Genomic DNA, 26,906 nt, shown 5'->3' with positions numbered 1-26,906 from the left:
TTTTCAGTCTCCTACATCGTGAAAATGTTCATCAAGAGACGAGCCTGTGAAAAGACCATTTCTGGCTGCTCAGATCAGGCCAGGAACTAGGAAGACTGGAAATGTAGACATTAGAAAGCACAGGATGTGATTATTTATTTGATAGGTTAAGGAACTAAAAAAAAGGAAAAGGTTTTATCTAGGTCCAGCAGGTGCAGACTAAATGTTTCAATCCATCAGTAGGGATATTCTTTACCAAGACTGATTTTACACAATGTGATGGGACAATAAGACCCGATTTTATTCTTTACCCTTTAGCCCAAAGCAACATTACTTTTTGCATCTTTATCTGAACCTTGTGGCTTAGATCTGCTTACCATCATAAACCTACAAAATAAAGGAGGAAGGCATATGAAGACATCATCTATTCCAACCCTGTGCTCAGAAACTGGCTTTGCTATACCTTAACCATTCCTGATACGTTTCTGTGTAATCTGTTCCTGAAAGCTTCCACCGACAGAAAGGACTGAAATGAATATTGAAGCCAAACCCTCCCAGAACTTTGAAGGAATTCATTTTCAGACCTAGACACTATTAAACAACCCTGTCTCAGATCCCACAGCTAAAAATCTCTTGCTAACAGGTTTGCTGCTTGCCAATCATTCAGCAGACTGAAATTAGTATCAGAGGAGCAGCAGACAGGAGGAGGTCACACGTCTCTCCTTCCCTGCTCTGCCGGCTATAAGCACTAAAACTTTCCTGTTTGAGAACATTTAACAGGGTTTTAAGACACTGTTGCTGACAGACATAGCTGGTGCTTCATTCTCGTTGCATCCGGGAGAGATGATGTGTCAGAAAAAATGGAATAGTAAGGGGAATTTTGAAGTATTATAAGAAGTCACTGTCCTAATTTATGACTTATTTTGCCCCTGTGCTCATGTCAAACCCTCTCCTTCTGATAAAAACATGCACAAATTAGACATTATAAAGTCAAATGAGTCCTATAAATGTTGTTTTGTGACAAACACCCTGAACCATGGCTGCATAGCCAATTACAGGAGTTTACATAAAAAGTTCTCCAGGGATGCACAAGTATCATAGTAGCTATCCATGTGCTGGGTAAACTTTTCAGATCCCATAGAGCACTGGAGATCCAAGAGTACCCATCAGCTATTGATCAGTGGGCAGAGAAGCAGACACCAGTCGAAAGCCAATTATCTCTTTTTATTTAATTTCAGATTTTGGGAAATATGGACAGAAAAATCAGTAATAGAAGGACATTAAAAAGAGCAATGATTAAAGTCTCTGTGGTTCTAACATTTGAGATTAACAAATTAAAACCATTTCTGTTCTTTTGTGTTAGACTCCTCTGCCCCTCAGCACAGACACAGAGAAAGCTTCTATCTACAGCAACATACAGTGGCAGAGGCATCGCTAAGTCAAACACAGGTTCTTCAATTACTAGAACCTGTCAAGTCTAGCAAACACCAGCTGATGCTTGAAGACATGAGTGCTGTTATTTATATCACTGCTCACTAGACTCATATAATTTGGTTACGCTAAAGACGGGAATCTGTTTTTTTCCTAACTGGAGAGAGCAACAGTACTAATGGCATTCATGAACAAGCTTCTCGTTGCTGTGAATATAAAAAATTTATATGTGCCTCTCAGGCCTACCAGAGACGTAATTAAAAAGGGTGAATTTTACCTGGAATATTTAGAGGGTTTTGTTCAGGTGATGATTCTTACTCACAAACCAGTCTTTTGAACGGGAGTAGCTTGCTGACTCAATTAAAATGTTAGAACAGGTCTATATATAGCCAAACAAATGAACAAACAGAACTAGAACTGAAAACGTGCCAGGTAAACAAGAGAATGCAGTCAGAAGAGAATATGTAATCTGACATATCTGGACTGTCTTGGTCTTATGCCTTGATACATACAAATAACCATGGGGGAAAAAATCTGTTGAGCTAGCTAGCCTGTAAACTAATCCCTACAAATGTACAGTGCTCAGAAAGTCATCTGGGAACAGCCACACACAGGCTGCTTTGTTCTAAATAAATCTGCACCTAGTCCAGCTCCCAGTGGGAGAGTCCTACTGAGATCAAAGATCTATTGATCAGGCATCTCGGTGATAAATCTAAATTTCAGAAGTTGGGTTCTTGCCTATCCCGTGGAGTCTTTGAGAAATGAAATGGGGAAGGAACACACAGAAGCCTTGGTTATGCTCTCCATGAATTGTCTGGAAGTGTTTATTTCCACAGTTTTTCAAAATAATGAACAGCAACAGTATGAAAGCTCAAAAAGCCAAAACCTAGATGAAAACAAACAACCCTCCCCAACCGAAAAACCTAGATAAAAATACCTTTGCATACACAGTGTATTTTAAAAAACCTGCTTGCATTATTTTTTCTTTTTAATAGGAAGAAGGGCAAGTATTTCCTTTAAGCTCTTCTCTCAGGACCTTTTTGCCAGGTTCAACTGTGTGAAACAATGTCCACAAAAATGCTCATCTGCAGTAAATACTGTCATATATCCCAGCCTGAACTAAAAACGCTGCCAGACATCCCATACACACTGTCAGTAACCAACTACAAGTGCAAAAGTAGTTTTGGGCCCTTTTCAAACCATTCGGTTCTGACCTAATTAGAAAAGACACAGTTTTCACTTCCACCCAGATAGCTGCTTTCCTGTTCACGGCTTGGGGACATTGTTCTCTCTGCACTTTTTCATATGCTGGCTAAGCACGCAGGTGTTGACATTGCTATTCTACATTGCCTGAAGATTGCCTTCACCAAACGTCCTCACACTGAGGGCCAACAGCAGTGCCCTAGCATGAAAACAACCTCCTTTTCAACACAGTATAGGATGCGGGATGGTTATGGTGGTTTACACCAAATCAGGGAGCAGACCCCGTCCTACAGAAGCATATACATAGCATTATGTTATATTCTGATTTTCAGTGACTATTTCTATGGACATAATCGTTGTTGGTCTTGTAGATGAAGGAAGGATTGTCTACCTTACCATGTATGCAGTAGAATTTCAAGGAATTTCTAAACTCTTCCAGCCTTGAAAGAATCGTATAATACCATCTACAAGCGGAACTTCACTACCTCACGGATGTTGTAAACATGAGGATTGTGAAGTGCTGAGATATTAAACCTGCAGCCCTGTGGTTAAGTTAAGACAGACAGTACAATAAATATGTTTTTGTATGCCCTCCCTGCAGAAGAGGAAAATAATGGAGATACTGTAAATAGTTCAACTTACCAAAAAAAGGCACATAACAACACAAGTAATTTTTTTTTTCTTCTGCTAGCTTTGAACAAGAAAGGTTATTACAAACAGGATGATAGGCAGCAGTATCATTTCTAAAGCCACATTATTGTTTTCCAGAGTTTTCACTCACAGACCACTCCAGACTGGCTGCCAGTGCTCTGGGGAGAAAAAGAACGAGCACATATATTTATTAGTGATATAATGAGCTACTATGGATGTGCTGAAAGGAGCTTTCCAATTTATGGTAAGGCCTTGGACATGCCATCCTTCAGCTCTCTGTGACTCGGTTTAATTACATGACAAAGGGATGCATGTGTGAAATTTATTGCATATGTTTTAAAGTGCCTTGAGATTGGTGAGTTGTAATAAATATAGTGCAAAGAATTAAAATAATCTAAAAAGACTGTAATTATTTCCTTCACCACCTTCACACACTTATAACCTTCACCACCACCACAATCTACCCCCTCCCAAAACAACCCAAACCCAAAATTCTTCAGAAAGCACAAGTCCTTTACAAATAAGCTAGAAATATTCAATACTCCTTGAAAAGAAAGACTGGGGCTTACGCGGTGTTTCAAAGAATTTCTCTCCACATGTGCTCGTCATCTCCCTTCAGAGAACCTATACAAGATATAATGGAAACAGTGTCGAGGGTGATGAAAATGCCAGAGCATCTGTCAGTGGATCACCTTATGACAGCAAGTGATAAGCCTCCTAATGCTGAAGTGATGAATGTGCCCAAATGTGGACGCTATGCTTGTGCGAGACAGCTGAAAAACACAAATATGAACAACTAGACATGAGGACATGCCTCTGGGGAGACCCCACTAGTTTTTGTAGTACTTGACTGATTCTAGAAAGCAGCACATTTTTACCATAGAGAAAGATAAGTGTGCTTATCAATACAGCACCGTGGCTCAGAAGAGGAGTAGTTGGGATGCAGGAAAGCATCAATCGTATCTAAGTATCAAATGTGACCTTTTGTGTATGTTCTCATTGCAAATGATCTTTTATTTTCTGTACCTTCAAAGTTTTCATAATGCATTTGGAGTGCTTTATAATTGAGCAGTAATAAAAAAGCAAGCTGTGATAGGCTTATTCAAACAGAAATTGCATACATTAAATGCTGATTACCAAAGTACAAATGACTTCACTTCAAGAAAGGAAGTATGGGGCTGCTGTTTGTAGTCACAAACAAAACGCAGTATGTAGGTAGGGTATGATTTACAATGTGTGAAGGTCTAATGCAGACAAACATGTTTCCATAGGAAACTAGAAAGGTATAGGGGAGCAAATCTGGTTTTGATATATAGCAAAAGGGACTGTATGTACTGCTGGGAAATATGAAAGTATATTTCCCAAGCTGAGTCAAGAACCCATAATCTATTGACTTTCTAAATGTTTGTTACAGCTTTGGAAGAGCCTTAAACACTAATTTTATGAAACTATTTTACAGGATATACACATTGAATCACTTATCAAAATTATTCAACATATTTAATGACAGTAAATATGATAAGGAAAGACCTATCAGTTGAATTCCCACAAGAATAAACATTAGTATATTAGAAATGGATGCAGAAATCTATATTACAAATGGATATAAATAAATTCATTTGTATTTCTTTGAGCAAGATGTTAAAGAAGGGAGCAATCCATATTATTGACCTGACTTTAATAATTTTTGCTTTAGATTAGCTCAGTAAAACCACAAATCTCAGCAACCGTTCACAATAAGCATTCTAACTTTTGACTAAATATTCTGATCGATAACTTCTTATATACTAAACAAACAAACCCACCACCTGCAGTAGTCTGGTCTCAAAAGGTAACAGGCATTTTCTCCGTTTCTAATGAATGAATAAGATAGTATTGACTGGTTGGTCATTAACGTGTTTGAACAGACAAAGCTTATTCTTTGTTTACCGCTGCATCTTATTCCACACAAAAAAAGACTACAGCGAGGAGAGGGGTAGGGTTCCCAGGAAACAGCTAATGCTGAAGAGGCACCCACGCAGGCTTTTCTCTGTCCTCTCAGGTGGATGGAGCAGAAAACAGGCCTCCGTTTTCAGCTAATTCAGGACAACGCTAAGCAGAAAAAGGGGAGGGGATAGCCTGAGTTGTGTCTGCAGTAGTAGGTAAACAGAGTGGGTTTCATCCAGGGTAAATCCACGGAGGTATCTGTTTCATTAGTAGAGCCCGGCTTCAGTTCCCCTGCCAGAGCACAAGCCGCTTGTGTTTCCAGCTGTTGCAGGAGCATCACAAGAAACCAGAGGGCAGCTGTGGGAAGAGCAAAGGTGCATGCCTTCTCTCCAGGGCTAGGGAAGGGGGAGGACATGGAGGGAAGGAGAACAAAGCTTCTCTGTGATGATGGAGGGCCAGGACAATTCCCGATACAGCAGTGTTCTCCTTTCTCAATTTGTGCCAGAGGTCATCCACAGCTGCTGGTGAAACACCTCCATCATGTCAGTACAGAAATCTTGGCAGAGATCCTGATCTTCACTTAGGACTGCCTTGGCTGGGCTTGTTTCCTTGAGACTGTCCATCAGATAATCTTCATGGATCTATGGGAGAAGTTCCTTTTCCTAAATTCAGTTTTGGCTATATGCACCCCGGAATGAATGGTGCCTCAGGATCTAGCACAGGCTGTGTGAGCCTCACAAGCCATGTGCTTTTTCATCACAAACCTAATCTAGAGCTCAGGTTGCGAACACCCACCATGTCTTTAGGGGGAGCAGATGTCAGGGTAGTTGCTACTTCATGAATTAGCTCAGCAACCTCAGCCAGGGCTCTATGCGAACTCTACAATCACAATATCAGAAACAGAACTACCCAAGCAGGACCGAGGTGATCTCTTTCTGTGCATAGACCTAAGGGTCTATGTTGTGCAAGTCTGGTCCTGAGAGAAGACAGAGACCACAAGACAGAGAGCATTGTTTTGCCCCATCCAGTTTGGGGTCACTGTTTTTGCTTGCTGCACAACATACGCTACTGCTTAGAAGTCTCCAAGAGTGAAAAGCCACTTTGGAGAGGCTGAAAGTGGGATGCCAAGGGAACTTTTTGGAAAAAGAAAAAAATTAAAAAATAGTTCACAAGTTTGGCTACTGTTCTCCCCTTCTCCAGACCCAGTATGGTCCCTAATCTCGTCCGTGCTTCCCAAGTCATTCTCTCCACTCAGGGAGACAAGTTTCTCATCTGCTTGAACCAGATTTTTCACCTTCTTGATACTGATACAGACCAGCTGCTCGGTCTCTGCTCTCGTATGCACTGAAGGCAATTAATCAAAAGTAAAACTTTAAAAATCACTGCCCCGTTTTTGCTCATTATCAAAAAAAAAAGTCTCTGTCTGAGAATAACTATGGACAATTTCAGCTTGAAAAGTAACACTCTCACGAAGTTATAAGCCAATTCTGAATGTGACCTTTCAAATAGAAAGCTATACAACTTTAACCAGGTTTCATGCTGGGTCCCTAGAATATTTCAAAGACATTTCTTTCAGTCTAGCCCATTTTTCCATGAGTCTGTGCTATGGTAAGTTTGGCTTCATATTTCTTTGATCCGTGAGGCAAATACTTTACATAGTTTAAAAATAGATCCATGAAGCTTTAGCTATACTCTTTAGCACTGAAAGGGAAGCGAGTTAATAACCAATGTAACAGTCTAACAGTAGTGTACTCCTTGTGATGCTCTCATTGGAACAAATTCATTCCTGCTGTAACTCCACTGACATTAACAGAGCTACCAGCTGAGATGAATTTGCCACATTTTTGTAAAGCACTTTAGAATTTGATGTCATAATTCTCGAAAGACACCCTAGGAAAGCTGCCTCTCTGCCTTTCTTGGTGTGTGTTCGTGCACATGCCAGTTTTCCCAGCTTCTTGTATTCCTTACATTTCTTTTAACACCACCTCCCCACACTCTTTGAGACTCTCCTGTTGAGCAGATATGATGCACCAAATACTCTTTGAAAATAACTGTGTTGAGCTAATTATAACTCTGTTCTTATTTTTCATACATGAAGGGGAATTCAGCAGCAGAGACCGAAGAATGAATCCTGTTTCAGAGAATCACATGAAAAATTGTCCATTTTCAAAATGGCTGCATGTCCCAATGCTCAGAAAAGGCCTCATGGCACAGGCTGGGCTAAGATGTTATTTTTCAAAGTGGCCATTGTTTGGACATTACTAAAACACTGATGACAAGAATTGAAATCATGGACTTGGGGATCAGTACACATAACTGAAGCAGGCTGCAAAAATTTCTACAACTGTTATGTGCTAGAAAGGGCCAGTTTCCTGGAACTGAGTACATTTGCAGAAAAGTGGTTAGCTTTAACTTCTTTTAAGAAAACCTTCCACATTCTTCCAATATCTCCAATTTTGTGATTTAAATTCAGCTTTTTTAACTTTGAGTTAAACGCAGTTTTTAAGTTATCAGAACTAAGCAATTTCAAGTCAAACTGAATGCTACTTTACGTTATAAGTTTTTAGCATTTTGTTTATTTCTATTTTTTAATTCTGATTTAGGAATGGAAAAAAAACTAAAGTGCTTACATAAGATGAGGAAACTGTTTCTACATAGTTTTTTTTTATACTAGTTAGTGTTTAAACTTACATCCTGCTTCTATCTGCAGTTAGCAGCCACAGCTTTTTGTTGACTTTTTAACTGTGGCTCCCATCACGTGACTGTGGTTGCAACATACAGAATGCCTCCTCAAACAACTGTAAAGGTCAGCAGCATTTGAAACTCCGCTTAGTGCACATTTTTGTTTATTTGATTTATTTTTTATTAATTAGAGCATTTGTAGCTGTAAAAACTATTTTGAAGACATAGTGTTCCTGCTGAATCACTAAATAATAATTTAGACTTGTAGAAAGATCTCATTTTTAGCCTCAGAGGATTGTACAGTAGTTCCCTGAAGCAGCATGGCTGAATACAGGCTATATATTTCATATATTGCAGGCCTGGAGCAAATATTTTCTGACACTATCCAATAAATCATGTTTTCTTCAACAGCAAATAATAGAACTGTACAGTACATTATATCTGCAGCAGCAACAAACAATTCATCATCTCTGACCTTTCCATAATGACAACAATCTGAAGAATAGGGACTAATTTAAATTTTTATATAATGTTTAAAATTTAAGGACTAAATCTCCTTTATACTAGATCCCTTCACACTGCTCTGATAATAAAAAGCCTCCTTAAAGTGAACATCAATGCAATTTTTTTTTTTTCTCTTCTAGCTCCTACAAATTAACAGAGCGTAGGTTTCTCAGAGGGTTTGGACCTAAATGCAGCTCAGGTGGACACACCCAAGATAACTTTTAAATGATGAAATGGTAACAAATACAGTGCAGCCTGCAGAATCTGAGGACTTTGGGGTTGTACTCTGTAGTTGTCTATGCTGTTTCAGTCACACATCTGCCAAAAAAAAAATAAAATCCTCACACCGATTGTTAACTCCTTTCATCTGCTTACACATGATCTATGTGCTGCCTTCTTTATTCCTGAGAAGGGTGTTGACTAGCCAGCAGACTAACCAGCAAAGTATAGTGAACTGTTGCACACCTAAAAAAATCTTGCAGCGTGAAAATCAATTTTCCAGTCCTATTACTCTACCCAGCCATGAGACTAGTTACTGTTTGTATAGAAATCTAATGAAAACAGAACTAAAACTTCAAATGTGGGCTCTAGAAATAATTTAAATACATAAAAATGGTAAGCCTCTTCATCCTCCACTGCCCCGCGACATCGAACCCAAGCAACCAGAGGTACTAATCAAAACAAAAGAATACCCTTCATCGCCAGCCCTTCCTGATGCACATTGCCTCTGGCTTTTCTGAAAGCTTGGGTTTGAAAGGCACAATGAAGGTGGTTCTCTGAAGCAGTACAGATTTTGGCTCTTTCGTGTCTAAAGGTCTGTCTCTTTTGTGTCTAAAGGTCTAGCTCTTTCCAAAGAAGTGCCACCACAATCCCTTTGCCATCAGCTGGCCTCATTTTTTTGAAAAAGAGCCCCCATCTTTAAAAAGAGCCTCATGCTCTTTGTGGAACCTGCTGGAGGGCCCACAGAAATTTATCATGCAATCTTCTACTTCCATAAACATTTGTGTTCCTAACACAACCAGGAAAGATGAGGCAAATATCTCGGGATCCCCGTAACTAAACGCATATTCAGGACCAGCTACTGTGGGACTGGAAACTTTAAATTTGCTTCTATCCTCAAAAATTACCTGCTCAATACTGAAATGAAAGGGCAATGACTGCTCTGCCCTCACTGGAATGGCAGCCAGTGTGGCATCTTGCCTTGCATCTTGTTTCACCCCATGAAAAAGCCACAAGGGTACAAGTGAGCAATCTCTCCCACTTAGAGCCGTTTTGAAACTATTTGATGCTTTAGCTTGGTTTGAGGTCAAATGAGATGATTCCTACCCTTAAAACAGAAAGAAATACTTCTGGCAGCCTGAATAAATTAGTATTTTTCATGCGTCTTTTTAAGTTATCACCTCAGGATATTTTATGGATGCTCTCTACAGATGGTGATGCACATGGCTCTATCTCGATTAGCTCAAATTCTTTCAAGTACTCTACACAAATAATACCCCAAATGCATCTGAAGCCTGTAGTCTTTTCTCTAATGAAAGCTGTATTGCCCCTACACCTCATTATTGTACCTGTCCTTGTGCAGAAGTTAGCTTCTTTGCCTGCTATAGAAATAACCCCACATACTGAAGCCAAATATTTAATTGTCTTTATTGTTGCAAGGAAACAAAGATCAAACCCACAGTTATTCAGAGAGCTTCTTTGCTGCACAGAACATTTAAATAAAAGAGAGAGAAAAAAATCATCCTTGATTATTGTATCTGTAAAATTATTTGGAATGTATACTGTATAATTAAGACTGATTATCAGCTTAAATTTCTTGGCTTTGCTTTTTGAGAATACTGTCTTCTGTGGACATGAGGTTACTGAAACTGTACACTAGTGAGGGAACAAAACAAAACAGATGGTGCATTAATAATGAAAGTATTAGAAAAAGGGTACTCTTCCAGATTTCAATGTATTCATTAATACATTTTAGACAATTTAATTGCTTCCTGAAACACTAATTGAAAGAGTTTCATTTGCAAAAACCTAGTCCTGGTAATATAAACTAGGCACAGTGCCACAAAGAGCTTGAATGCTGTAGTAATGAAATGAATAGAAGGGTTTGGGGTTTTTTAATGTATGTATGTTTATTTCTTTTAACGGAATCTTTACAAAGGCATACAAAACATCAGGAAAAGAAAGATTTACAAAGGGAAGCCAAGTTTAAGAAGTACTGGATGTTTAGAAAATGTGAAGAGTATTTTTGGTTTTTGAAAAGTCAGACCATGTCAGGAGAGTGTGAGTTGGATTTAAGATCACAGGAGTCTAATGCAGTATAATTTTATTGACTTATACAGTCCTACACCTGGCATATCTATCAATATAATTAGTGGATACTTTTAAAATATTTTCTTCTGAACATGTCTGCTTCAACTGCTTCAACGTCTCTTCTAAATATGGATGGGCAGGCAAGTTTTGCCTGATTTCGACCCCCCTCACTTGTTGCGAGTTGGAAAATTTGAGTCAAATTTTACTGTGATCATTCTCTCATCCATCTCCAAGGGAGTCGAGATGAAGAACAGACAGGAAGGTGGAAGAAAATGAACTAAATAAATGCACTGAAAAAAGAGCTGCAGTTTGTCAAAGTGAATATATAAAGAAAAAGACTGACAAACAAACAGAGAAACTGGAAAGAAAAGATCAATAATAGAGAAAAACTCCAAAGAGAAGAACACACAGTATCTGGATCAGCTGCTTTTCAAAGTCTTCTGGGGATTGGCAAAGTCCAAAATTATGCAGAAGATGGTATGAAGTAGTACCTCCTAGGGGATGTTTTGACAGTTGTCCATAAGAAGTGTAATTCCCACTCATACCATACTTGGGCGCTGTTTTGCTTCCCAGTTACCAAGGATCCACGGCTACTGGGATCTCACCTTTGAAGGAAGCCAAATAATTCTTCAGACGTTTCACCTGTATCAGTAGCTGGAGGATAAGCACACAGCTCAGGCCATGGTCAGACATGCTGCACAGGTGGCACCTGAGCTTCGCTGAGATGTTACTGATCACCACTCCACCTGGGGACTACTGTTCCCTTAGACCTGCCTGCAAACTATGCTCCCAACCTGCTTGTGTCAAAATGACAGAAAACAGCAATCACTGTTGATATTAGAGTCCCAGTGTTGCGGGGTTTTCTTTTTTATCATTTTGACGAGGGGTAGCCGCACATGGATTTTTTCTAGCAGATTTGATGGGTGGTTATCTCTGCGGAGGAAGTAAGGCAGCGGTGAGAACAAGATGGGAATGCTCTTCTCTTATCATGATTCATCTATGCCCAAAGAGCACATCTAAATGCAGCCTCATGCTTCAGTAGACCCTGCCCACTCATTGATTCTGTATTAGTATAATGACATTGGTTAGCAGTGTGATTTTTTCTAATTATGTAGTTATAAGGGAACAACTCCCTTTATGGATGTCATTATATCAATGCAAAAGTGCCTCATGCTGAAACAGATGGCAGAGCTATATGAACATGCCACAAGGCTGGAGAGGGCCTGGATTTACAGAGCATCCCCTGCTAGGTGGTACCTGTCCTTTCTTCTCTCAAATATCGTGAGATATTTGTGGTAACCTTAGAAAAACTTCCCTGCTTAAGCAAACAACCTCTGACATCCTAAATGTTCATACACATATGATTATAAAATAATGAGATCTACATGCACGATATAGAGATTCCATATGTCAAAATTTATTCTTGTCCTAGAATGGAACTCAAAATAAATATATAAAATTATTTGTGAAAGAAAATATTCCAAAATATTTCTGAAATAACAAATAACAATATGCTTGTTACACATCACTGAAAAAATTAAACATTTTACGTTTCTGAAATTGAGTGGCCCTGGTATGCGGTATAAGTTCTGTCCAACTGAGTGGAAGACTCTTTTTTTCTTTTGAGTTTGCCAGAAGCCAAAAAGGGGAACTTTCTATGCATCAACAAATACAATACATACAGAAAATCTAGGCTAGACCAGAAAGAGAATGAGGATGTGACACATCTAAATTACAGCACTCACAAAGTCCCTGTGGCAGCTCAAATAGAAACTGCTTAATACCAGACTGATCCAGTAAAAAAAAAAAAAAAAAAAAAAAAAATCACACAAAAAGATACCCACCTCAATAAAGGCAATATGCCAAAAAACTAGAATTTATGTTGACTTAAATAATAAAAAGATATTTTAAGCAAATCTGGCATTCTCCTTTCCCCCTTAAAAAAACCCATAAAATTGTGGAAAGTATCCCCCCAAAAAAGTGGAAAGTAACGTGTGGAAAATATAACACACGTTAACAGAAATTTGATGACCGATTTTAAGAGATTTAGCATGATGACATTTTGAAATACCTCTGAGGTTTACAAAAGGTTAAACAGACAAATCTAGTTCCACTTTTTCATTCAGAAGAAGAAATTTTTTCCAGATTTGTTTTCATTTACCAACATTATCATATATAAGTAAATAAAGGTAGAGACACTGAGTCAACAAAACACAAACCACAGTTTAATTGCCCACAGTAGGCCACAAAATTACTGCCAACTTTAATATTTAATATTCGATTTGGTATCTATAGAAGCTAAGGCCTCATCTACCTCATCTAGAAGAAATTATGCAATGAATCCAAAAACATGTCCATGCCCTCCAGAGCGTTAGTAGCAGCTTGTTTTATGAATCATTACCGTCCTTTCCAAATTATCAAGGAGGAAACAGTACCCTGTTTGACGAATGTGGCATTTTATAAATCATGGTAAAGAAATATAAGAGTTTAACTGTTAACACTTCTTTTTCCTGGGTTCCTTAGGGATATATCCTTGAGTTACATTTACAGTAAAGTCAAGTCCTGGTTGAATCAGAAAAAAATCTATTCTAAAGCCAAGGTTTGTTCATGCTGTCCTGGAGCTGTCTCCATGCATGCTAAAAAACTAGCTGAACTTACTTGTTTGTTTTGTTTTGTTTTCGTTCTTTTTTGATAGAATATTGCAAAGTGTTAGGAATCTGGACTGTCGCCAATGGCCACATTTCATCTCAATAATCCGAATCCCCATTAAGTGCCTCTCTCGGCTACCTAATTTGTAGACATGATCCCTGGAGTCTGACTAAATGCCAAGTCTGACATTTATGTGAAATACCTTAAACCAGGCAAATAAATAAAGTGTTTTGTGTTCTAGCTCTTAAACTAAGCAAATGAAATGTGTTTGCTCGTAATAGTTCAAATAACATGTGGAAGTTGTCTGCTGGTTGTTAGATAAGTGATAAGAGATGAGGAGACCTCTGAGGATAGCTGTAGAAATGTGGAGGTAATATACTGCTTGCCTAACATTGTTTTAGATAATAAGAAAGTAGAAGAATAGACGAATAAGAACAAAAAGTTGCCTGCAGACAGAATGCCTCCACATAGTTAAGGATACTGCAAATATTTCTGTAGTAGATCTGGTGAGCAGAAGGTATATTTTCTGAACAAAATCATTATGTGCGAAAATCTAGGTGTGCCCTAAATGTGAGTAGAAGACTGCAGCAAGCTAAAACAAAATGAAAAAAATGGAAATCATGTTTCATAATGACACTTTAAATGGAAAGAAAGAGAAATGATATTTTAGCATTTCTTAGCACCGTAAGGTTGAGCTGTATAATTCCTGATTGCTACTACTGACCTTCAGATACTAAAACTAGGCCAGTACGTGTTTGGAAAGACAGGAAAAACTTTAACGAAATGACAGAGTTGAGTGTACGATGGAAAAAGCTCGAACTTTAAACTGCAGAAAGTATTATAACTAACAACTTAGTGTCTGCATCTTCAAATATATTCATAATAAAAATAAAGAAGAATGAGGAAATAAGGTCAACAAAAATGTCTCAGGTAATAGCGCTAGTCTCAAGAAAGTTCTTTCTGTTATATGTGGGTTGCTTAGTCTGTGATCTTTCCTCCTCTGTATGAGTCTGTCATTGCTATCCATATGTTTGCTACTGTAACCTGTAACATACTCTATTTGGCTATTTTGGGGCTTTTTAGTGGTGCAGAAAATGTATCTCTCCGGGCTGAAAACTTGGGATGCCTGTCTCCAATGGGATGAATTAGCTTTCTTTGAACGTCTGCCTGTTGTTCACATTTGCCTAATCTCTGATACAGTGGGACTTTAATTTAGGTTGTATTTTGCAGATGTTAGATATGGAATGTAGAGAATTAAGAAACAATAATGATAAAAACCCCCTTAAAATAATGAAAGATGGGTTTATGATTGGGGTTAACCCCAGCTGGCAGCTAAGCTCCACACAGCCGCCTGTTCACTCCCCCGCCCAGCGTTAACATCCCCGTGTTATCAGCACTGCTTTGGTCACAAATCCAAAACACAGCAGCACAGAAGCTGCTGTGAAGAAAATTAACTCTATCCCAGCCAGATCCTGTGACGTTGAGCATAAATAGCTGATTTACTTAGCATTGTCTCTGTGTCTCTAAGGATGATGTTGAGTTGCTGCCCTGAAAAAGATAATATACTTTTTGTTTGTTTTCAATAAGATGAGAAGTTAGATGATTGGCTGAAATTAAAATTAGAGTTTAAAATATTAGGCAACAAAGACCTGTTAAAGGTCTTAACAGTTAATCAAAGGTTTCCTCTTTCTCATCCTCTTTGGAGGTTTTTTCATTGTAATTAATAAATGGGAAATGACTGAGTGACACATATTGTCACTGCTTAGCCTTTTGAAGTGTTAATTGATCAATTTGGCTATTCACATTTCTTTTTATTGTGAACCTAGTTATGAAGAGGTAGAAAGTTTTGATAACAGTTTTACTAATTTTTAAATTAAAATACTTTTATTCTAAAAAGGAAAATATTGACAGTGTTAATAACTTGAAAGATATAGACTTCATTTTTAAAGAAAGGGCAATTGAGAACGAGAAAAGGCTTAACTCAGAAAACACTGTCTGGATTTAATGGCATTTTAAATATAACTGTAACTTTGTGGATAAAAAAATGCCAGAGAATTTGAAAGACCATATAAGCTGTCGCAAGAGTCCAACAATGTGATATCTCAGACAATTCAGGGTTTTGTCAAATATCTTCAGAAAATTTTTGCTTGAGAATATGAAACAGATTAAACTGCAGCCTAAAGCTGATAGTCTTGTTCAGCTGATATCACATAAATAGTTTTTTTCTCATTTGAGGGAACTCGTTTGTGGACACCTAATTTTAATTTAGATAGAACATAATGATACAGTTGAAAACTGTCATATATAGACATATAGGCAACAGCATAGGCAGGCAGTTCAGCGTAGGAAACCTTCATCGTCTTATAGCTCACAGCAGAGCGAGGTGGCACAGGTTATAGCCAAGAGATGGGGCAAAAGACTCTTGAACCACGGCTCCCAGCGGGCTGTGCAGAGTCACAGGTGATGATGTTTGATGTTGGACTGGCTCAGAGCAAACACCTCGCCACAAAATAAAACAGCTCACATTGAACATTTTGTTTTGCTCTGAATTTCTGTATTTCACCTTGTCGTTGTCTTTCAGGCAAAAATGAACAAAAAGCCTTAAGTGCAGTTATAATGGATTTTTTCTCCAGGAAAGTTATTCTTATTTTTACTTAGCTCTACCTGTTTTTGTCGGTAAAAAAACCCACTCGTCAAACAAGCTGAATATTTACCTATTCTTCTCCTTCCTCCTCTTCATTATAAGGAAGTTTCCCCACAATCAGTAGAATAAAAACTATAATTTGGCTCACTCTACCATATATTGTACTTTACATAGATATCTCTTTACTGTACATATATATGTTTACTACATCATATATGATGATCGGCACTAGACTTTTCTCTATTTCAGGCATTATTAAAGTACTCTGAACAGTGGGATCCCAGAACTGAGCAGTAGCTAAAGATAATAGCGTATTCTGTATTCCCAGAGCCCGCTGGGCTTTTCTTCTGATAAATTATTGGTTATTGCAGGAATACGGATATGAGCAATACTCCTGCTTTCTCCTTTTCTTTTTGTGTCACAGGCTGTCTGTCATTTTGGTACTGCTTTGATCTTTTTCCTAATGCCCTGGAGTTATCTCTAAGTTGCTGAGATGTGTTTTAGTGGATGGGGATGTGTTTGCAGTGCTAGTTCTTGGAACTTGGGACTCCAAGACCGACCTTATTTCAGACTGCTTCCTCACTACAGTTTTCCATCTCTCTGTTTACACTAGCACTCCATAGACAAATAGCTTAGTTTAGAGCTATAGCCATGAGCTGGCTGAAGTTGGATGAGGCAATGAAAGTACGTGACTGCAAGGAACTGGCTTCAGTGATCTAGGTGATTCCTTCCAGTCTCAGGATTCAGTTTCTCAAGTCAGCATTTTAGCTTTTCATTTCCCGGTATCAGCTTTTAAGCAGACTTCATTTCTTTAGTATCATTCTTTCTTCTCTCACAAACAGCTTACCAATATCCCAATGACATGTTGCTCTTCAGCAGCTGTTGCTCCTGCCTGTAATATAATACGTTACAGAGTAGGACAATATGTTCCTAGGAATTTTTTTTTTGGAAAGCAGCTATTAATTTTACAAATGGAAAGAAACCATGCATTTTCCCCCCCACACGCTTTAACTTTTCTCTTTATTCTGAATCTAACAGAAATACAAAAAGCACTTCCATGGGAATGTCTTATCAAATAAATTCAAATAAATGAGTTTTACTTTTAGACCTGGAAAGACTTGGAGCCATTCAGAGCTACAGAATAAGTGTGGTATTTAATTTGAATTTTAGCACTGAGAATATTCTGTTCTGTATTGTAAGTGTCCTGGTTGGGGCTATTGAGACTTATGCATATAGGTGGACAGCATCAATTTTGGAAGGTGAGGAGTGGTTTGGGTTTTTTTCTCCCTCTATGCTTATTTTTTGCTGCTCAGAGCTAGTTTTCTCTGTTCTCTACAGTTCTTAAATCATCTTAAATTAGATCGTTTCCAGAGAGACATTTTAAATGTTCTTACCATATCAAAGGCTCCTCAATATACAGATGAAACCAGAAGTTGCTTTCAAAAACTTTTTTTTCTGAAGTATAATCTGTCTTGAGGACACAAATTCCAACAATTTAAAAACATTTAAAAAAACCCTAACCAAACCAACCAAAACCAAACCCCAAACCACTTAGACATCTGACACTTAGTTAAGAGGTAGATTTTATTCTAGCAATCCATTGTGTGTCAATTTTTATGTTTGTAAGATAAATCATGCAACACAGTTTACAGTTTTTATTAATGCTGCACGAGTTGAGATTGAAACCATCATTTTTTGCTAACTTGATAGTTCAGTAACATTCACTTTTAGAAGAAAATAATGATGAAACTTTACAAAGCAACAATAAATGAAAAGCAAAACCCCCTGTTTTCATAAGCTTTCTCTTTACTGATTAAAAATTTTAACTTTCAGTGTCATGGGTTGATGTTGGATGCTGAAGTATTTGCTTTAAGCTGGAGCAATAAATTATGAATTTGTGGCCTCATTTAACATTGTGGTAGCCCTGGCTGAAGCACTCCCTTAGGAAATGTCAGGTTTTATCTATGCATACAGAAGAATAAAAATATGCACCCTGGTGTTCCCAAAATTTTCTATAATATGGAAGCTGCGTGGCATAATTTATAAAGTGCATTCTACTATCACAAAGCTATTTTTGAAATTGCTACATTAAAAATAATTAATAGACAACCTGTAAGACATTTACTTTCTAACTACAGTTGAATGATCTCTCAGCAACTAGAAATTTAAAAAAAAAAATCACCCCAAATTGCAAGAAAATAAAAAAAAAAAATCACTTAAAATACAAGCCAATAAGATCAATAGCCAGACCAGGCCTGCCTGATCTCTGCTATTATTCTGTTAGTTTAATCAGGGCTTAGTTCTAAAAGAAAGATGCTGATTTTCCTGGCCTTGATTCAGCAAATCAGACTACAAACAAGAGAATAATCCTCCTGAGTATAACCGAACTAAACATTTGCTTAATATTGAACCCCTTGGGACAGATACAGCATTTATATATACATTTTGCAGTTACTTTTCAATGGGACTAGAGGGACCCTAGTAAGAACCAAAAGCCTAAATAAATTACCCATATCTCTGCAATGAGGTTGTGTTGCACTTCTTGTGCTGCATGTAAGGAATCTCCCTTTTCCACTCCAGACCGTCAGGCCTTCTTTTCTTTTTAACATTAGATTTTTCTGTTGATCCAGTGATCAGTTCATGCTATGAAACAGCGTTACCTACCACTCTGCAAAAACTACAATATCGGGATTTTTTAAAAAATTTTCTTTTTAACGTTAGATTTTTCTGTTGATCCAGTGATCAGTTCATGCTATGAAACAGCGTTACCTACCACTCTGCAAAAACAACAATATCGGGATTTTTTTAAAAACTTTTCTTTTTTTTTATTTCCTACTAGCATGCAGTTATCTTAAAAATAAGCCTTACTTGCTGCTTCTGCTATAAAACACTATGTGTTGAATGGAATACAAATAAAAATACCAGCTGTTAGTCACACTTTTCATTATTTTGTTTTAAATCTATGTGCTGACACTGTTATTTCAGTCTAAGTGACCTATTTTGATATAGCTTAAAGTTGATTCCTTTCCAGTTTAGTTAAATTTATGTAAAGGCACTCCTATGTTGAAATAAGTGTGTCCACACAAAGATTCAACCCCAAATAGGAAAAACTGCGAATTACTATTTAGATTGGTATTACGGTTCTGCTCATGGTGTCGATAAACCCAAAATCATTAAAGTGGGTATTAGTGACGAATAGGCACAACAGAAAAACAAATCTGACAGAGGCTTCATGTTTTGCATTCTGCTCTGCGCCTCACTGGAGCTTTCCATCTTTGTGTAGCACCAATACACTTAATCAGATTTCATCACCTATTGATTTCTTTGAAAAAGTATGAATTGTGACTGATAAGAAACTAGTTTGTTCCTTTTGGGGCATCTGCGCTGTTATAAAGCATAACAGAGCATTTGGGTGGAGTCATTCCTGACTGAACCGACCGGGATATAAGTGTTTCCGACATTATGGCCCTCAAATATTACATGTGGATTGGTGATATCCTGAGTCCATGCAGAGTAAGAAAAACATTTTATATTGGCAATACAGTTCTGTCCTGCTTTTTCTCATGACAATTACGCATGTGAGTTTTGGAAACCTTGATAACCTTTAGTATTCAAATTTTTCTGCTGTTTCCAATACAATCCCTGCTACTGAGAAGCACAGCTAAAATTAAATGATTTCTCCTGCTATGATGTTAACTCAGTCTAATTGTAACAAAGGTTCAGTTTACTTTTTCCTCACTAGATCTTATTTTCAATGCATTATCAGAATTCCAGCTATTGCTTTCAGTAAGTTTAGGGTTTATCTGTGGGTAAAGATTTCTGTTAAGATGCCTAGAATTTCTTTATGTAGATAAAGGGAAGGGGGAATTCTTTTTAGATTTCAAGTTATAGAGTTGGATTCTAAGCTAGGAAGTTGGATTCTGAGCTAGGAATCAATGAGGAGGTGGTGTGAATTTCATTCTATTTCAAGTAGAGCATCATGGATGCAGCAGTCAATGAAGATAATCAGAAGCAGCATTAGACTTGCCTATAAAGATAGATGAGGAAATCTACTGTACGGTGGGTAGCCCTGAACTGTGTCAGAAGCAAATAGGTTAAAAGGCAAAAGCTTCAGATGCTTCCATATTAGAACAAAAAAAATAAAATCTTAAAAGTTTAAAAAGGAAAATAGAAAAGAAGAAAAAACAGTTAAAGAAATAATCCAGAGCCCCAGTAGGGAATATCAAGATAGGATATTAAATTGGGTTTAGAAAACCGTACTCATAAGATTATATGAAGGCAGAGATTTGAGGATCAAAAGAAATAGAGTTAAATGGCTCAAATGCTTTCACATGATTCTAAATCGACTCAGCACGAGCAGCTTGCAACATTCTGTCTGCCAATCTTCCCTGGATATGTGCATTCTCTTCCTAAAGCCCTCATTGTGATCTTTCTAAAAGAAATTCACATACTAATGATGTCCCTTAGTGTACCTTATGAAACATTCAAAATGGGCTGTTATGGGTATGGAGTTTAACAGGGAGCAACTAATTGTTTATGCTGGGCTAGCCTGAGGGGGTTTCATTTTAAAACTTTAATATTATAAGGCCTGAATTTCCAGAGTAAGGTTTCTCTAATAGATGGTTCAATAGCACATAGCCAGTCAGTGAAAAGCATATTGTGCATATTTTTTTTTCATATGAAACTCTCTGTAGACTATGTGCTGTTTATTTATGAGGCTGAGGTCTGGCTATGCTAATAGCTGGGAAAAAAAAAATCAGACAGCCACCCTACCTGCAAGCATACTAGAATGCCTGTTGTGCCACCTTCCAAGCTGCTGTTTTATTAATGATCTTGAAACTGAAATAGTAGGGCATGAAGAAGTGTTAAAATGACTTACTGATATGTCACAGACATTTGCCAAGAAAATGAAATGCACTGAGAGGAAAAAGCACCGGGGAGGCCAATGAGGAACCAAATGTTCCATATTCTGATTTGTCTGACCTTCGCCTTTCTGAGCTCTAAAGAGAAACAAAGCTGCCTTGCTTATGCTCTGCAAACTTGTTATCCGTAAGCTCCAGAACTGTGTGGATTATGTACAGCACTTTAGTATTTAGATTAAAAATAAGTCTTCTTTAAATTGAACACATCCTTTGCTTTGTTAAAAAGAAAAACAGCAGCACAGCTATTCCGTGTTGCCTCAAACCCATCGATGCTTCATGTTCGTTTCTTAGCATCTCTAGTAACAATTTTTAGACAGAAAAGTAGTAGAGAAGTGCTGATATTGAAGTCAGTCATAACAGGGGAAGAAACAGAAGAAGTATAAACAGTTTTGTAGTTTCAAACAGCGGACAACAATCTTCACATACTCTTTGTTCCATGTAGTACTTCTGGTGAGTCTAATTCTGAGCTTTTTCTAGGTAATAAACTGCCCGTCATATGTCACAGCCCACAGCGTAATAGGTCTGTGTCTTTGATAGGGGTCCTTTGGTGGTGAATTGATATTCGCTTTTCTAGCAGCAGGCAAATGAAGACTTCTTCCCAGCTGGTTGTCATACCCAAAAACAGTGCTGGCAACTCATTTCTTATGTTGACTCTCCGATCAATTTGAGCTGAGATCAGACAATGGTGATGGCAAATTCATAGAATCATAGAATCACAGAATGGTTCGGGTTGGAAGGGACCTTAAAGATCACCTAGTTCCAAACCCCCTGCCATGAGCAGGGACACCTGCCATTAGACCAGGTTACTCAAAGCCCCATCCAACCTGGCCTTGAACACCTCCAGGGATGGGGCGTCCACAGCTTCTCTGGGCAACCTGTGCCAGCGTCTCACCACCCTCACAGTAAAGAATTTCTTTCTAATATTGAATCTAAATCTCCCCTCTTTCAGTTCAAACCCTTTACTCCTTGTCCTATCACTACATTCCCTGAAAAAGAGTCTCTCCCCATCCCTCTTATCGGTCCCCTTTTAGGTACTGGGAGGCTGCTTTAAGGTCTCCCTGTAGCCTTCTCTTCTCCAGACTGAACAATCCCAACTGTCTCAGCCTGTCTTAATAGCATAGGTGCTCCAGCCCTCTGATCATCTTTGTGGCCCTCCTCTGGACCCATTCCAACAGATCCATGTCCTTCTTGGGGGCTCCAGAGCTGAATGCAGTACTCTAGATGGGGCCTCATGAAGGCGGAGTAGAGGGGCAGAATCCCCTCCCTCGCCCTGCTGGCCATGCTTCTTTTGATGCAGCCCAGGGTGTGGTTGGCTTCCTGGACTGCAAGCGCCCATTATTGGCTCATGTTGAGTTTCTCATCAACCAACAGCCCCAAGTCCTTCTCCTCAGGGCTGCTCTCAATCAATTCTCTGCCCAGCCTGTATTTGAGCTTCGGATTGCCCCAACCCACATGCAGGACCTTGCACTTGGCCTTGTTGAACTTCATGAGATTTGCATGGGCCCAGCTTTCAGGCCTGTCCAGGTACCCCTGGATGGCATCCCTGCCCTCCAGCATGTCGACCATGCCACACATCTTGGTGTCGTCAGCAAACTTGCTGAGGGTGCACTTAAGTCCCACTGTCCATGTTGCTGACAGAGTTGTTAAGCAACACTAGTCCCAATACCGACACCTGAGGAATGCCACTCCTCACTGCTCTCTGCTTGGACATCGAGCCGTGAGTGTGGCCATCCTGCCAATTCCTTATCCACTTAGTGATCCATCTGTCACTAGTGGTCCAATCCACTAGTTACAGGTCTCCAACTAGACTCTGCACCACTGATCACAACCCTCTGAGCTCAGACATTCAGCCAGTTCTCAATCCAAATCACTGCCAGATTTATTTCCAAATGGGACTTAGCCTTCCTCATTGCATCCCTGCATACTCTGACAACGTTCCTATATTCCTCACAAGTGGCCAGTTGCTTTTTGCATTCTGTAGACTTCCTTCTTCCATTTGAGTTTTTCTAGAAGCTCCTTGATCTTCCATGCAGGTCTCATGCCTCCTTTGCTTGATTTCTTACTCATAAGGGTGCACCAATCTTTAGCTTGGAGGAAGTGGTTCTTGAATATTAACCAGCTCTCTTAGACCCCCTTACCTTCTAGAGCCTTAACCCACGGGATTCCTCCAAGTAGGTCTTTGAAGAGGCCAAAGTGATCTCTCCTGAAGTCCAGGGTTGTAATCTTACTTATTGCTCTGCTTCTTCCATGCAGGATCCTGAACTCCACCATCTCATGGTCACTGCAGCCGAGCCTACCCCCAGCCTTCACATCCCCAACCAGTCCTTCTTTGTCGGTTAGTACAAGGTCCAGCAGTGCATCTTTCGTCATTGGCTCCTCCACTGCTTGTGTCTGTATCTTTAGTGGACTACACTTTTCATGCTCTTTCTTCCACAGCTTTTCCTGCTATTTTTTTTAACTTTTGCTCAGAGATTAACATACTTGAAGTACAGAAGAGTATTTTAGGTGAAAGGGTGGCTTCATTTTGCTGGTGAATGAAATAATGCTTGTCTATGCCTCACATATGAAGTGCTTTAGGGAGCTTAAATGGTTCTGTATAAATATGCTATCTGAAATTATTACATACCATAATGTCTATATGGCATCCTGTAGCTAGAATGAGAGTTGTAACTCTGAATCTCTGCAGTGAACAGATATTAGAGCCACTAAATGATTCTACGTTCATTTAGATCCTTCTGTTTGTCAGATAGATTTGTCACTTTTGGAGGGAGCAAGGTTTGCTTTTGGAGGCCAAAGACCTTTACCCGCAGCTCACGCACAGGACGGATGGCAGCAGTACCCCCCCACACTGCCTTCTGACAGGTCATGGCACTGGCTGGGTAGGTCTCTTTGTAGATGGGGAAGGTGAAGTCTGCAGTCGCAGCATCCCCGCGGAGGTTGCTAGCAAACAGGGCTGGTGCCGCTTGCTGTGTGCCTGCATGTCTAAACTGATCACAGGAACAGGGTTTAGAATCCCAATTTCATTTCTAATTGCTTTTCAGTTTAAAGACTAAATTTTAGATCTGCCTGAATTCCTGCAAGCCTGCTTGTTTCCATGAGGCTCTAAAGGGTAAAAGTCAGTGCAGAATTCAGCCCTCTGTCATGACTAATTAGAGCAAGTTTTAGGCTATTAACCCAGAGGTCAAAGGTTCACTCCGTTATCACAACATCACCAAGTCCTCCAGCCTTCCTCTGGCTTCTGATACTTAATTGTGTTTGGTTTCTGTTAGAGGCCCAGAATGCTTGTTAGATGCTAAAAAGGTGTAAAACATAATCCAGTACTGTCTCCAAACTAGTACTCTGGCAAGCACAAACAGTGCATCTAAGACCATGTTAGTATTGATCTCAAGTCAGATCACATTAGCACTTCCTACGCTACCTGGCTAGAGCCTGCCAGGGAGTTAGCAATGCATAGAAAGACAGACCCAGGCAGTCAGATCGATGGATTAATGACGTCTGTCTCCTTTGTGCAATTTTATTTCCTACATATCTCTCTTGATCCCCTTGTGCCCTCCCTGTGAATGAACTTTAAAGGTTCAGAAGCACACAACACAATTGTGTGCAAGTGATGTCTGTATAATAGCAAACATTTTGTAAAAAAAAAAAAAAGCATGGTAATAATGCATGTCTAGATCTGTGTATGCACCTACACTCACACATATGTACTTTTTGCTCTAATAGTAGAGATTTAGATTTATGAATATGTTGTGTGCTCTTACAGCTTAGGCTAATATGTAGATTTTTAGGAAAAGCAGGTTATCTTTGGCAGATGGTCATGTTTACGTGATACAGAGAACTGTATAAAACAGCTGGTAAAATTTCCAGTGTGTGGATGAATAATAACTATGAACTTTCCTAAAGGATTTCTTGGTTTCTTCTCGTGTCTCTCTTTCATGTCTGTCTTACTTTGAATTATTAGCACTTCTCATTACTAATTGGCTATATGCACCCACCTTCACACACTCATGGGTGGGTTGGAAATAAATTTCTTACACTGTCAATAAATTATTCTGTCCATTTGTTCTAGTTTTTACTTTATATTTTAACATACTCTTTTCAAAAAATAGCATGCTGTAGCTAAATATTTCACTGTACTTTACTCTGCTATTTCCTTCCAAAACAAATCTCCATTTCCATGTAACTATACCTTTGCATGTATATTCTAACCCTCCTGTTTATGAATTTTTCTAAAGTGGTAGCTTTAAGGTTGAATTACTGACAAAGAAATATCAGGTCTTTGTGATTTATATTCTTCATTGGAAGGGATCTGCCAGGGAGAAATGTATGTAAAGTTTCATATCTTCAAATATTATCATCTTGTAAAGTTAACTATTTGGGACTTTTTCCACCTATACCATTCTACCACCTCTACTTACCTCATACTTCAACGTTTTCCTCACAGATTTTCAGTCTGCCTTATTTGACATTCTTTACATAAGTTTTACTGCCTTGAACCTATTTTCACAAGCCCTTCTGAGAATCTCAATCTTGTATTTGTGATTATTTGTATTACAGCAATAGCTATGGGACCTAGATGAAACCAGAGCTCTATTTTATTAGCACAGATTCATACTGAGAAACAATATTTACTCTGAAGACCTGACAACAGCGGGATCCAGCCTTGGATACCCTAGAGAGATATGCATTTTAAGCATATAGTGAGGCAGTAAAGAAAACACCTGACTTCACACAGTCAGTGGGAAAAGGAAAGTACCATGAAGACCAGAGCAATCTCCCCAGGGAGGTAGAGCCTCCATCGCTGGAGGTTTTCAAGATGCAATTGGACAGGGTATTAGATAATCTAGGGTCCCTTTCCCATGAAAGGTTAGACCAGACGATCTTTCAAGGTCCCGTCCAACCTGGGCTGTTCTATGATTATTATAAAGGAGAAGTTCTCTGCTCCACTTGGAAACCTTTGAAGGCCTCCACCTCCTTCACTGACCACTCAGGTACACCAGGCTCAGCGTTTATCTTCTCATATTAGTTTTGACTTGTCCTCACACCGAAGTTTAACCTCCCTGAGCATTAGCACAGTCAGAATGCCTCTTATTTTTCTGTCTCTGGTTTGATGCAAACCCACCAGCTCAATCAAGGGGAAAACCCTAGCAGAGGTGGGTGATGGGTGACAACAGACTGCTGTCTCTATCCAGGTGATAAAACCCAAGACCTGGACCTTGAAACAGCACAGCAGCTAAGGTGACACAACATTGTTGGTAGCACATTACTGAGAAGGAAAGCTTCATTCAATGTGGGTTTTTTTTAAAGCAGAGTTTGGGCATTTCAGTTATGAAAGCTGGATCTGTCCAAAAATCAGTAAATGAAAGACTAGAAAAGGAAGCAGAATGGAAGTGATTCACCCAAAGCTGTGCATCTTGTAGTCTAGCACAGAGCTGGCTGGACTCCCTTGCCTCCAATCTGATGAGCAGTTGCTCACATTTACCAAGCACCAGACAAAAATACATTAGCTCCTTTTTTTCCACCTCACAGATTTCCTTTTCTTTTTTTTTTTTTTTTTTTTTTTTACCCCCCAGTGATCTAACTTCTTCTTCTCAAGACTCACTCCCTTCTTTGGTCTTTGGGCAGAGTGTGGGTAGACAATTTAAGGCTTTCCGAGCCAGCCAGGGTGGCTGCCTGGGACCAGTACAGAGGGTTCCCAGAGAGTTCTCTGCAAAGCGATAAGGAGTAAGAGCTGTGGTAGTGTTCACAGGCAAAACCAAGGCCTCTGTGACTCAAAGGTCCTGCTTAGAGTTGCCATGAGTGCTTTTCTAGCCTACACAGCAGCTGCACTGCGGTTTGGTGACTGGCTCATAAATTCACATTATAACTCTGACATGCCACAGAGCTCCTTGCATTTTCTTTCCCCAGAAGAGTATCATGCAAGGAAGTATGGATTCTGCCCTCAGTTATGACCATGATTATCTATGGCTTCATTATATATGCAACAGATTCAGTTCCTTATCCTAAGA

The sequence above is a fragment of the Chroicocephalus ridibundus genome, chromosome 3 (assembly GCF_963924245.1).
Source record: "Chroicocephalus ridibundus chromosome 3, bChrRid1.1, whole genome shotgun sequence".
NCBI classification, from domain to species: domain Eukaryota; kingdom Metazoa; phylum Chordata; class Aves; order Charadriiformes; family Laridae; genus Chroicocephalus; species Chroicocephalus ridibundus.
The sequence above is the reverse complement of the archived record's forward strand: the minus strand, read 5'-3'. Positions refer to the sequence as shown.